Source organism: Nicotiana tabacum, chromosome 17, assembly GCF_000715075.1.
Source record: "Nicotiana tabacum cultivar K326 chromosome 17, ASM71507v2, whole genome shotgun sequence".
Classification (NCBI taxonomy): Eukaryota; Viridiplantae; Streptophyta; class Magnoliopsida; order Solanales; family Solanaceae; genus Nicotiana; species Nicotiana tabacum.
In genome coordinates this window covers 130455355-130468596 of record NC_134096.1, presented here as the reverse complement: position 1 = coordinate 130468596, position 13242 = coordinate 130455355, and positions in this window count along the sequence as shown.

The following is a 13242-nucleotide window of genomic DNA, read 5'->3' as shown; positions in this document are numbered from 1 at the left end:
AGGATAATTTTTTAGGGGATGTACTATTACTTGCACAACATTTAAAAATAGAGCCTTAATCTAAATGGCAACTTAAAAATGGGACATTCGTGCAAATCATCCGTCTAACTAGGGATGTTCGTCGATCGGTACGGTACGGTATTTAGATATTTCAGTTTATTTTCTGTATTCAGTTTCTCAAAATGCTATACCAACACCATAACTAATTAAATTCGGTATGGTTCGACTTTTCTCCTTTCGGTTGCAGTTTATTCGGTCTGGTAATTTCGGTTTGTTTGACTCGAATATTAACTAATACATAAGGCCATCGACTCTAATATTCTCAAGTAAGGTATTAAAAATATGAAAATAAAAATATTATAATATAGTGAAAAAAAAGGATGAAAACCAAAAATGCTAAACCATGCACGAGAAAGGTTGAAACGTAAGTAAGCAATTAAAGAAAAGAGGGAAAGATAAATATCATGGGAAAAAAGGTGGTAAAGATTAAAGAAAACTATAAAAATAACGGAAAGTAAAATTTAGAACTTGATCAATATTTATGTTATAATCAATAATATGTGTTTTGTATAATTTATTATGTATTTTGGTATGGTATTTTATTTTTGAATACTGAATACCATACCTAATGCCAAGTTTTAAAAAAAAATTAAACCAAATACCAAAATATTCGATTTCGGTACAATAATTCAATATTTACCAAATTATGCACAATCTTATGTCTAACTCCGACCCATCTTTTCATTTGTTTGTTTATTTCTTATAAAGTTATAATTCATCTTATACCAGATCAAAACTTAATAAAAACTTTATTTATCCTTTACCATGGTTATATCTCATAAATCAAACCAAAAAATTATTTTTCTATATCAGTTTTCTAATTGGTCAATTGGATTATCTATGAAGTCCAATTTGACATATTTTCATATACGGGTTAACTTGAGTGCTGTCCAATTGATTTAACAACAACTATATGTTCATTTTAACTCGCTCGAGTTTAGATGGTTGGACTGCTTAATCTTTTATGAACTAAACATGGTACTTGTTAGGATACTATATACGGTCAAAATCGAGCTTGCCATTCGTATGACTAATCGAGACTGGAACATAATAGGTCAAGATTCGAACTCGTGTAATATCGAACCATAATGCGAGGTTTGAGTGTCGAGCTCGTGACCTAGAGACCGATTAAAATCGAGATCGTCCAAGATAGAGAGCGAGCAAGACCGAAGAAAGCTTATCGAGCCAAAAAACAGAAAGCCGGAATATCCGCAATTGGGCAAGAATCACGGCGGAAATCCTGGCGCATATCAAGGAGAAACCAATTAATTAATATATCATGAGATTCCTTACTATATTTAGAATTATATCAAAAGTAGGGCACCCCTACTATATAAGGGGTCTGATCATTTATAAATAAGGATATTGACGCAATACTAAGCAATACACTGTCTTCTTTCAGCTTTCAATATTTTGTTACTCTGTTCATATACTAGCAGAATCTTCACTTGGTTCGAGAGTGACTTGACTCGAGGGCCAAAGCTATACGATTCGTTTGGTTTGCATTTATTTCTTTCTGCAGTCAATTTCAATATCAATTTATATGTTTTCTCAGTTTGTACCAAGTTATATCACGTATCCTTAGAGCCACATATAAATTCAATTGTTATCCGTTTTTCGGGTAAACAGTTTGGCGCCCACCGTGGGGCCAAAGATAATAGTGATTGCCTGGTACTAACCCTCGTAACGCACACTATTTTATACGTGTTCTTGTGAGTATCTTTGATTCTAGGATCAACATGTCGAACTCAGGCAACACCCGTACACGTAGACAATGACTTCGATCACCATGATGAAAATGACAACATAGCACTAGGGAACGGCGTACCTCATTGGTCTCGATAGAGTTCCGACAATAGATCCGATCGACGTCAGCTCGTATGTAGCCATTAATGCAAATTTGGCCGTCGATCCTGAGAATAGAGTCCGCAGGGATGTCCGATCGGCCGCTCAGAGCATACATGGCGGCGAAGAAGACGAAATCAGTCTTCGAATGATCTTCGAGATGTTGCAGGCTCAACAAGCCGCGATAGCACAACTCCAAAACCAGAACCATGCACCAAGCAGGATCGAGCGCAAGCCATCCCAGGAAGCTATTCACAGGGTCGAATCGGTGTCAAGGAAATCAGACGGAAATGAATCGGGGACCGATCCCACAATTATGAAGATGCTCGAGGAACTAATGAAGCGAGTTGAATCGGGGAAAAGAAGATCGAAGCAAACGACAAGAAGGTAGAAACTTATAACTCAAGGGTTGATCAGATCCCGGGGGCACCAAAAATATTGAAGGGTTTGGATTCCAAAATGTTCGTACAAAAACCCTTCCCCCCGAGTGCAGCTCCCAAACCGATCCCCAAGAAGTTCCTCATGCCCGAGCTTCTTAAGTATAATGGAACGACCGATCCCAACGAGCATGACACCTCTTACACGTGTGCGATTAAAGGGAATGATCTAGAGGATGACGAGATCGAATCCGTATTACTAAAGAAATTCAGGGAGACCCTGTCAAAGGGAGCGATGATATGGTACCATAATTTACCACCTAACTCTATCGATTGTTTTTCCATACTTGCAAATTCTTTTGTAAAAGCACATGCCGGAGCCATAAAGGTTGAGACTAGGAAGTCGGACATTTTCAAGGTAAAGCAGAAAGGTAACGAGATGCTCAGAAAGTTTATGTCTCGCTTCCAAATGGAACGAATGGATCTAATTGGGCCGTTCAAGCTTTAACTCAAGGACTAAATGAACGAAGCTCAGTGGCTTCACAACAGTTGAAGCAAAGACTTGATTGAGTACCCAGCTATTACATGGGCCGATGTATATAATCGATATCAATCGAAGATTAGAGTCGAAGACGACCAGATAGGGGCTCCTTCCGGGTCCGTTACCAAAAGGGACGCCATGTTAAATCAGTTAAAGATTACATACCGAAAGGAACCTTGTCATTCAACGACGAAGACGTAGAAGGAATCATACAGCCCCATAACGATGCACTAATAATATCTGTACTCATGAATAAGACTAAAGTTAAACGTGTGTTAATTGATCCAGGTAGTTCGGCTAACATCATTCGATCGGGGGTTGTAGAACAACTCGGTCTACAAGACCAAGTCATGCCCGCGGCCCGAGTGCTAAACGGATTCAACATGGCGTGTGAAACCACTAAGGGAAAAATAACTTTGCCAGTAAACGTGGCCGGGACCATCCAGGAGACGAAGTTCCATGTGATCGAGGGCGACATGAGGTATAACGCCCTGTTCGGGAGGCCATAGATACACAACATGAGGGCCTCGACCCTTCACCAGGTTCTAAAATTCCCAACACCAGAGGGAATCAAAACAGTTTATGGGGAGCAACCCGCCACAAAGGAAATGTTTGCCGTTGACGAAGTGATTCTCATATCGACACTATCATCAATGAAAAGGTCAAATTTGAAGGGAAAACAGGAGGCCAAATAGCAATCACAAACGCCGGCCTCGACTCAACTAGAGAAGCAGGGGACTGACGAAGATGACGATTATGGAGTCCCTCGATCCTTCATAGTCCCCGATGATTCCGATGCTACCAAATCAACGGTCGAAGAGCTGGAGAAAATCATACTAATCGAACATCTGTCCGAACAAAAGGTGTACCTGGGCACGGGGTTAAATCCCGAGCTCAGGAAAAAGCTTATTCAATTTCTTATAGCTAACATGGATTGTTTCTCTTGGTCCCATCTCGACATGACAGGGATCTCACCGGAAACCACCACCGATAAACTAAGTTTGGACTCGAAGTTCCATCAAGTGAAACAGAAAAGAAGACCCCAGCTTGAGATCAAACACACCTTCATCAAAAATGAGGTAACCAAGTTCCTTAAAATAGGGTCCATCTGGGAAGTAAAATACCCCGAATGGTTAGCAAACATAGTGGTAGTTCCTAAAAAAGGAAACAAACTTAGAATGTGTGTAGATTACAAATACCTAAATAAAGCATGCCCCAAAGATTCTTTCTCTTTGCCTAATATCAATCGCATGATCGATGCCACGACCGGTCATGAGATCCTCAGTTTTCTTTATGCCTATTCGGGGTACAACCAAATACAGATGAACACGGACGATCAGGAGAAGACCTCGTTCATCACTAAATATGGGACTTACTACTATAACGTAATGCCATTTGGATTAAAAAATGCTGGTGCCACCTACCAACGCCTAGTAAACCGGATGTTCGAAGAACAAATAGGAAAATCTATGGAAGTTTACATTGATGATATATTAGTTAAGTCCCTGCGAGCAGAGGACCATTTGAACCATTTGCAGAAGACCTTCAGTATCTTGAGGAAATATAACATGAAGCTGAACCCGAAAAAATGTGCGTTCGGGGTCGGGTCAGGCAAATTTATCGGATTCATGGTATCCAACCGAGGAATCGAGATCAACCCCGATAATATTAAAGCTATCGAGTATATCACGGTAGTAGATAACGTAAAGGCCGTGCAGAGGTTAACCGAGCACATAGCCGTCCTGGGGCGATTCATCTCGAGGTCCTCCGATAAAAGCCATCGATTTTTCTCGTTACTGAGGAAGAAAAATAACTTCACATGGACCCCGGAATGCCAGTAGGCCTTGGAAGAGCTTAAACGGTACTTATCGAGCCCGCCGCTGCTTCACACGCTGAGGGCAGACGAACAACTTTACTGGTATTTGGAAGTATCAGAGGTAGTGGTAAGTGGAGTCCTAGTCCGAGAAGAATGAGGTACGCAATTTCCTATTTATTATGTTAGCCGGACCTTAGGTGAGGCCGAAACTAGATATCCCCACCTAGAAAAATTAGCGCTCGCTTTGATAAGCGCCTCTAGGTAACTACAACCATACTTTCAATGTCACCCCATATGTGTTATAACAACTTATCCACTTTGAAATATTTTGCATAAAACCCAAGCTTTCGGGACGGTTTGCCAAGTGGGCCGTAGAAATCAGCGGGTATGATATTGAATATTGACCCCAAACAACCATTAAGTCTCAAAATTTGGCAAACTTCATGGCTGACTTCACGCCGGCCCTAGTACCCGAGGTCAAAAGAGAACTATTGGTAAACTCGGGTACGTCCTCGGGAATCTGGACCCTCTTCACAGACGGTGCTTCGAAAGAAAAAGGGTCTGGACGCGGCATCGTACTAAAACCACCCACATGCAACGTGGTTAGATAATTTATTAGAACTGTGAAATTGACTAACAATGAGGCCAAATATGAGGCTATGATTGCAAGTCTCGAACTAGCCAAAAGTTTGGTAGCGGAGGTGATCGAAGCCAAATGCGACTCCCTCCTCATGGTGAATCAGGTTAATGGAACCTTCGAAGTTAGGGAAGAATGAATGCAAAGATACCTAGATAAGTTACAAGTAACTTTGCACCGATTTAAGGAGTGGACTTTGCAACACGTGCCGCAAGATCAGAATAGTGAGGCCAATGCCCTCGCAAACTTAGGTCGAGGACAACGAGGTCAATTTGGGGACCGTCGTGCAACTCATGAAGACAGTAGTCGAAGAAGGCCACGCCGAGATAAACTCCACAAGCTTTACTTGGGATTGGAGAAATTAATACATAAAGTATTTGAAAACCGGAAAGCTTCCCTCAGATCCAAAAGAATCGAGGTCCTTGCGCACGAAGGTAGCACGATTCACCTTGTCCGAAGACGAAACCTTATTTAGAAGAATGTTCGATGGTCCACTAGCGGTATGTCTGGGACCAGGAGACACCGAGTATGTTCTGAGGGAAGTTCACGAGGGCACTTGCGAAAATCACTCCGGTGCCGAATCATTGGTTCAAAAGGTAATCAGAGCCGGCTATTACTAGATCGACATAGAAAAAGATACGAAAGAGTTTGTTCGAAAATGTGACAAATGCCAAAGGCATGCACCAATGATTCACCAACCCAGGGAACTGCTCCATTCGGTCTTATCACCATGGCCATTCATGAAGTGGGGGATGGACATCGTTGTCCCTCTTCCATGGGCACCAGGTAAAGCTCAATTTATTTTATTTATGACTGATTATTTTTTTAAGTGGGTTGAAGCACAGGCCTTCGAGAAAGTTAGAGAGAAGGAAGTCATCGACTTCATTTGGGATCACATCATATGTCGATTCGGGATGCCATCCGAAATTGTGTGTAATAACGAAAAACAGTTCATCAACATCAAAGTAACCACATTTCTCGAGGATCACAAGATCAAAAGAATCCTATCAACACCTTATCATCCCAGCGGGAACGGGCAAGCCGAATCGACCAACAAAACTATCACCAAAATCTTAAGAAGAGGCTAACCGACGCCAAAGGAAAGTGGAATGAAATTCTACCCAAAGTTCTTTGGGCATACCGCACAACCTCGAAGTCCAGTACCGGGGCTACCCCATTCTCATTAGTTTATGGCGCTGAAGCTCTAATACCGGTCGAAGTCTGAGAGCTGAGTATCTTGTTATGATATGCAACAAAGGAATCAAATGACGAGGCCATGAACTCGAGTCTAGAACTATTGGATGAAAGGCGTGAAATCGCCCTCGTCCGATTGGCCGCCCAAAAGCAACAAATTGAGAGATACTACAATCGAAGAGCCAATCTTCGATATTTTAACGTCGGGGACTTAGTGCTAAGAAAAGTCACCCTTAACACCCGAAATCCCAATGAAGGAAAATTGAGTCTGAATTGGGAAGGACCGTACCAAATTCTCGAGGTCACCGGAAAAGGGTCCTATAAGCTCGGAATGATGAATGGGGAACAACTATCAATAAATTGGAACATATCTCACCTAAAACGGTACTACTGCTAAGGTACGCTCCTTTTCCATTCTTTTTCTATTTCAGATTAACACTTGCAGATGATCGACAAGAAACGACGATGGATATTTTAGCCAACGGCACAAAGTCTTTAGGTCTGAAAGCACGTGTTGCACTCTTTTTCTCTCAGACGGATTTTGTCACAAATGGGTTTTTTCAGCGAGGTTTTTGATGAGGCAACGACGAATCGTGCTAACTTAGAATCAAGCCCGATTATGAATCGTCACCGAAGATCAATTCAACAATATCCGAGATTCCTTTGCAATCAACCTCAAATACTGGAGGGCTACCCTCGGATATGCGTTATCTTCAAATATCAACTCTAGCGAGGAAACTAATTCATAAAGGGAGGGTCTCGATTGATAGGATTTATTGTAAGGGTCAAATGGTCAAAACGAACCGTGCCCACGTAGATTGCTCGAAGCCCTATTTTGATCGAGAATAAAGAGAAGTATTTTCCTTACAAACATCTTATGCTTTACATCTCTTAAAGAGCTTCGTACTTCCGAAAATAACGAGCCTAAGGGCAATACTTAACCGAAATACTAATGATCGCTCCCTCACTCGGGGACTGTCGTCCGACTCAAACAACCCAAGTCATTGGCCCCGGGAGCAAAAGACCTAATGGGCAACTCCCCGATTTCTAAAGGTCACGGCCACCCCACTCGGGGACTATTATCTCGGGCAAGCCCGGATAAAACGGGAAAACAAGCCCAATGGGTATCTCACGAACTAAAAGGATACGACCAATTTAACACGACTCGGAGACGTCCGAAATCAGTAACAAATATAGGCCTTCGAAAAAGAAAAAAATTCTTTCACAACCGGTTCTAAAGGCTATCCTCGGAAAAGCCTCAAACTTAAGATATTTTCGGGAAAAACTTTGGTAACATCGAACCGCAATAACGCTTTAACCCAGAAAGGCAATAAAGGCAAGGTTTGGTCAAACCCTCGAACACAACCTTATTGTTTCATGCTAAGGCATTTCAACCTTTGCGAATACAAATAATAAAGTAAAGGAAAAATATGAGAGCCGAAAGGGAAAGAAAAGCCTTATATACAATAGTTTTTTACAAAGGCCAAATCGGTCTAAAACATAAATTTACCACGGCCAAAAACGGCCTCAGAAAAAATGCAAAAGAAAAACAAAAAATATAAAGTCCTAAGTGGCTTGGTCTTCATAGGAGGTTGCATCTCCATCCTCGGGATCTTCTCCGTCTTCGGATTCGCTTGAGCTCTCAGAGTCTTCCTCAGGGAAGTCCAGCTTTCGGGACTTGGCTTCCTCTGCTTTGACATTTTCGATTTCGGCCATAATATCGAAGCCCTGGGCATGAACTTCCTCGAGGGCTTCCCTTTGAGCTTGCCATTTTGCATAATCCACCATGCTCTTGGCCTTGTCCTGAATGGCCTCGATTTCGACCCTAAACTGGGCCACTTTAGCATCAGCTTTTGTGTTGGCCACGGTCACCTCAGATCTGGTCACGGCCACCTCAGATCTGGCCACTTCGATTTCGTTGGCCAAGTTTGCCTTATCAGAAACGGCCAAATCCAGCTGAGACTGAAGCTCCTTGATCTTCTCGACCTACACCGAGGTCTTCTCTTTTGCATCTTGGAGCTGGGTCTCGGCCGACTCCAATTGCGCTTGGACGGTTTTCTTTTCGAGGCTAAGATATCCATATTATTTTTGAATTCTTCCGCTTCGGCCTGTATCGCATCCACATGCGTCTGGAGCCGTCCGATTTGTTCGAGCCTCTGCCAAACCTGCAGAATCAGATCGTTAGTAGTTATCTCTAATTCGTCTTCACTATCATGAAGCACTCGGAATACTTGCTCGGCCATCTCAGAATGCTCATCCCGAGCCGTTACTAAATCGTCCTGAAGCTTCTCACTGAGAAGCTTGTAGGTGTCACTTTTCTCAGTGAGGTCCCGAACCTCAACCTCGTGCTCCTCCCGGATTCAGAGGAAAGCCTCGTGATGCAACACCGAAGCCTGCAAACAAGGAAGAAGATGTTAGAATTATCTATAACTCCAAGTTTAAAAGAAACAATGGAGAGACCCTCAAAGTTACCCGATTCAGATCATGTTGGGCCTCATTAAAAAGGCAAGCGACTCTCACCGCGTTCATCATGGCTTGGTCTTCCTCGGTCACCATGGATCTAAGGTAGCTAGCAATCCCCATGGGGGGAGAGAAAACCCGGGCATCCTCTGGGATAGAAAGCACTATATTCCGCCTGCGGCCGGGGTTAACACTTGGGGCCGGGAATCGGTCCACCAGGTTTGCGCTCGATGAAGACCCGATAGTGTCCGATGACGATACTTTCTTCAGTACCGGTAAACTACCAAACCCGGTGACATCCTCCGAGGCAGCAGACTCAAACCCATCCAAGAAGCTATGGATATCGGTCGCCCCCTGAATACCTTCATAAGAGCGACCTTCCAACATATTGGCCTCATGAATCATAGCGTCTGAAATCTGAGGGGATCCGGAAATATAGATCGCTCCTAGCTCGTCCCTCGAGACATCTTCCGCTGCCCTGGAAGCCTCACCACCGGTCTCTCTCTCGACCATCTCAGTTTGGGATGGAATGGCCTCAACCTTTCCTGGTTCAGGAACTTCGGCCAAGACTCCCTCATCAACCTCTGCCAGTTCATATGACTTTTGTATCGAAGCACCAGCCCGCACACGGGCCACTAATTTGAAATTATCTTTATCTTCTTCTTCTTAGGACTCGTGCTTTAATCGGTGGATTAATAGCACCGGTGTCCCACTTGGGCTTGCGAAACTTCCTTGCCGGTTTTTTCTTTTTCGATCCCGGGGAACTCGAACCCCCTTTTCTCTTCTTCTCTTTGGCCTGCTTCAGAGTAGGTAGAAGGACTTCTTCTTCATCTGATGGGGGCCTCATTGTAACATCCTTCCCGAGGCTTACAAAGGAAAAAAAGAGAGTAATCAAGAGAGGAAGCCGAACGATAACCGTTCTAAGAGAGAAACTTACTATGATTGCGGGCCTCCCATCGACCCTTTGATAACTCCATCCAAGCACGCTCGGAGTATGGTTTCTGCGACACCATGCCCTCAACCTATTGCTTGAGTTCCGAAATCGGGTCCGGCATCTGGGCCACAACTACAACACCAAAAACATAGATGATGAAAGAAAATAAGAAGTAAAACAATAAAATTGAACATTCAAGGCGAAATACTACTTACGATTCATGTTCCATCTCTCAGGAAACAGCATGTCTTCAACATGGATCAGGTCCGAAGTCCTTATTCGGACAAATCGGCCCATCCAACCTCGGTCACGAGTCTCGTCTATACTCGAGAACGGGGCTTTGTTGGCCCGGCGAGCAAGCTTGATCAGCTCTCCCCAATAGAGTTGGGGACTGTAAAGGCGCATAAGGTGATCGAGGGTGAAAAGACATCCCTCGATTTTGCTTGTGAAAAATTGGAGGAGAATCACTATTCTCCAAAAAGAAGGATGGATCTGGCCAAGGGTCACGCCGTATCTCTTGCAGAAGGTGACGATGACAGGGTCTAAAGGACCCAACGTGAAGGAGTACATGTAAACACTTAGAAACTTCTCCACGTAGGTAGTAATCGATTCCTCAGGCAATGGGACTACTGCATGCTTTTTTTCCCAGTTGCATTCCTCTTTAACTTTATCGAGGATTTTTTCGGTGATTATGCACATGTACCTCGAGACCGGCTCACATCGACCCGGTACCAAGGAGACCTTTTCGACCTTAAAATCAGTGATAGTTGGGCACCCTACCGGAACGAATTCCTCAGGGTGGGACTCCGCCGCAGCCTCACCACCGACGGATCATGATGAAAAAGTAGTTTTCTTTTGCGGCACAGTTTTGGAAGTTTTCGACATTGATGAACAAGGGAAAAGAGAACTAGGATAGTCCGCGGTTTGATTAGAGTTCTAGAAATTTAGGTGTGAAAATTGTGAAGCAAAGTGATTTTCTGAAGAAGAAGCAAAAGTAAAAAAGAGCTTTGAGTGTAAAAACTTGAATTCTTATAGGTGCAATTGAGGTATGTATGGCTAACTCTCTTCTTCCTAGAATCGAACTCCTGGTGTACCTTGGTAACTAACCGACGGGACGTTTCGTCACATACGTTATAAACGGGCTTGTCGGTGACGTCATTACCCATCGAGTCGGATTTCAAAAATTCATATTGTTTCTCGTCATCTCCTTTCCGAGAAACGAGGGGACTATCTGTATACGTTTAAAATCGAGCTTGCCTTTCGTATGACTAATCGAGACTGGAACATAATAGGCCAGGGTTCGAACTCGTGTAATATCAAACCATAATGCGAGGTTTGAGTGCCAAGCTCGTGACCTAGAGACCGATTAAAATCGAGATCGTCCAAGATAGAGAGCGAGCAAGACCGAAGAAAGCTTATCGAGCCAAAAAACAGGTTTGATATTACAGGCGCAAGAATCATGGTGGAAATCCAGGCGCATATCAAGGAGAAACCAATTAATTAACCTATCATGAGATTCCTTACTATATTTAGAATTATATCAAGAGTATGATACCCCTACTATATAAAGGGGTCTTATCATTTGTAAATGAGGACATTGACACAATACTAAGCAATACAGTGCCTTCTTTCAGCTTTCAATATTTTGTTACTCTTTTTATTTACTAGCGGAATCTTCACTTGGTTCGAGGGTGACCTGACTCGAGGGCCAAAGCTATACGATTCGTTTGGTTTGTATTTATTTCTTTCTGCAGTCAATTTCAATATCAATTTATATGTTTTCTCAGTTTGTGCCAAGTTATATCACGTATCCTTAGAGCCACGTATAAATTTAATTATTATCCGTTTTTCGGGTAAGCAGATACCAATGTGGCTAGGATTCTACAACGAGCTAGTTAGCTAATGTTAGAGGTGATACAATTTACCAATCAAGCATACATGGAAGAGATAAAGATATCAAATAATAACAACCTTAGTCATATGTTACGACTATAAAAACATAAAAAACGACGGAATATTTGCCTCTATTTATAAAGACGATCAATCTCTTACAAGTTAATAGTCATTGAACCTCACTTGTCCATACAATTAAGATTTCATTTATAACTTGGATACGTGACTATTCATTCCGGCTATAACTAAACAACGTAAAGTTCTAATTTTTACTTCGACAACGTTGAAAAAGAGTACAGAAGTTTTGAAAATTCATCATTTTATGAATACAAACTTTGAAGAGACACATGACTCTACAATATACACAGTGTAGCGTCTAACTATGACTTCCATGAAAGATTTATCCATCTTAATTGAGATGTTTCGTACTTACGGCTAAACCTGTTCCTTCTAAAAATGATTTTACTCCACTCTTCGATTTTATTCTATTTTCGATTTGTATTGGTAAAAATAAATGTTACACGTGGAGTTAATTATGTGGTTGACATGGCAAGGCACGTGGATCACTAGAAAAGCGATAGCTGGAGAGGAGCACTAAAAGAGACACGAGTCGCAGCAGATACGAACAAATCACCCACGAGGTGAAAAGAAATAGTTGCTCGAGTCTCTTTAAGTTATATGAAGAGGCACCGGTGGAATAAAGCAAGACAGTAAAAAGGGCAGATTCATGGATCTTCAATTAATGAGCGTGGATGATTACAAACGTTACAGAATCTTCACGAACAGTTACGATTATCAATTATAACGTTTCATTAATGCTCATAATGACTCGGTCTTAAAAGGGAAAAGACGTTGTACTTGAAGACCTCTATATAAGGGAAAGAAATGTCATTTGTACAGACATGTTCTGATTATTATTAGAATATAATTACTTTCTTGTGTTTTTTATTGATTATTTTGTCATTTTTTATTCTAATTCCTTTCTTATTTCTGAGAGAATATTGAATTTCTTGATTATCACACTATAACATTTTATGCCTGTAGCCACCCAAAACAATTGTGGACTAAACTCCCGAAAGTGTGGCATTTAATCAAAAGCCACACTTTTAGACTATAGGCAACGCTTTCTGTGGGATGGCCTAAAGTACCGTAACCTATTCCCTAAGGCCACGCTTTTTGGCCGCAGCGTTGCCAATAAGATACAAAACCCACGCTTGTATTATTTGATATGGCAACATTTTTCATTTGCTAAAACTACACCTACGAAGTGTGGACTTTGATACCTATTAGGCCACACTTTTGAACTGTGGCAAATCTCGACTACGTTATACAATTATTTTTGTAATATTTATACGAGCCACAATTTTGTAACTGAAAAATTATTTCTTTTTACATAAATGTTGTAATCACATTTATTTCAAGTATATACATTATGCTCTCAAGCATTAAATTAGACAATAGATAACAAAAAAAATAATTCCAATA